This window comes from Echinops telfairi, unplaced genomic scaffold (genome assembly GCF_000313985.2).
Source record: "Echinops telfairi isolate 266 unplaced genomic scaffold, ASM31398v2 ScPeMD7_1;HRSCAF=3_0, whole genome shotgun sequence".
NCBI classification, from domain to species: domain Eukaryota; kingdom Metazoa; phylum Chordata; class Mammalia; order Afrosoricida; family Tenrecidae; genus Echinops; species Echinops telfairi.
Genome location: NW_022103896.1, coordinates 86,343,833 through 86,345,408, shown reverse-complemented (window position 1 = coordinate 86,345,408; position 1,576 = coordinate 86,343,833).

Here is a 1,576-nt window from a genome sequence, read left to right as displayed (position 1 = left end):
TTGAAAATTTCACTAAAATTTAACAGTGAATTTAAATACATTTTAATTTACATAGCATGAATTGCCAGACACTGACAATTTAACCTATAATTCCTACTTAATGAGTCATGAGGATTTACTTTTGAGAAATTTTCTAATATTAAAATTGCAGGCCTGTAAGCAGGCTAATTTTAAAAATGCATAGAAAACTACAATACCTTATAAGAAAAACACAAACAACCCGATCAAAAATAGGCACAAGACATGAATAGACATTTTACTAAAGATGACATCCAGGGGCCCAACAATCAAAGGAAGAAATGTTCTCATTATTTAGCTATTGAAGAAATACAAGTTAAAACAATGATTAGATACAACCTGCAATGACACTCTTAGAAAAATTAAAAAAAATATATAGAAAAAAATGAATTCTGTAGATATTGTGAAGAAATTGGAGAGCTCAGACATTGCTGGTGGAATTGCAGAAATTGTGTAGCCACTATGGAACACAGTAAGCTGATTTTTAAAATGAATGCTAATGGAAATACCGTATGCTCATGCAATCTCTACTTACTTTATGCCAGAAAGGAAAAAAAAAAACCACGAACGATATGCACACACCTATCTATATAGTGCAATTGCTATAATATCAAAGAGCTGGAAACACTCCAAACACCATTTTTGGAGGATTGGGTAAATGAACTCTGGAACATGCCTCCAAGGGAATATTATGCACCCTTATAAAACAATGATGAGTCTATTAACACCTCGTGACATGGACGGAAGAGGAAGCCATTATGCTCAGCAAAGTTAATAAATCTCATAAAGATAAATATTTCATGACATTAATATTATGAAGTGAAAAAGAAAAAAGGCAAAAAAATGGTTTTCACACCAAAGGAAACAAATGTGAACACTATGACCAGGCCAAGAGTGGGAGCATGGGGAGAGAATGGACCAGGAAGGGAGGAGTGAAGGTGGGTGGAAAAAGAAAAGAAGAAGGAAGTGGGGGAGTAGAAGGAGGAGGAGGAGTTGTGTGTTTCATCAATGCTATACTGCACCCTGACTGGCTCATCTCTTCCCTGTGACCCCTCTGTGAGGTGATGTCCAATTGTCTACAGATGGGCATTGGGTCTCCACTGCATGCCACTCCCCGCCCCCGACAATTCACCTTGGGTCTGGTTTTATTCTGGGTCATAGATGCCTAATACTGGATCCCATCGACACCTCACGATCACACAGGCTGGTGTGCTTCTTCCATGGGGGCTTTGTTGCTTCTCAGCTAGATGGCCTCTTGTTTATCTGCAAGCCTTTAAGTGTCTGGGGTCTTAAAGGGTTGTTTCCAAACAAGCAGCTGTAAGTGAGATGTCAAATAGGTTCACATGGAAGAAGCACATTTTAATTTTTCTCATTTTAGTATTTTTTCTTATAAGCAGCAATAACATATAGACACTCAAGGGTATCTAGGCATGTGACAAAAAGTGCAAACCTTTTTCTTTTTCTACCTTGTTTTGATTTATTTTTTAAAGTCCTCTTGATCTACATAGAGTTCTCTTAATTTATTAAAATTCATTTTATTTCTACTCTCCATATTTAT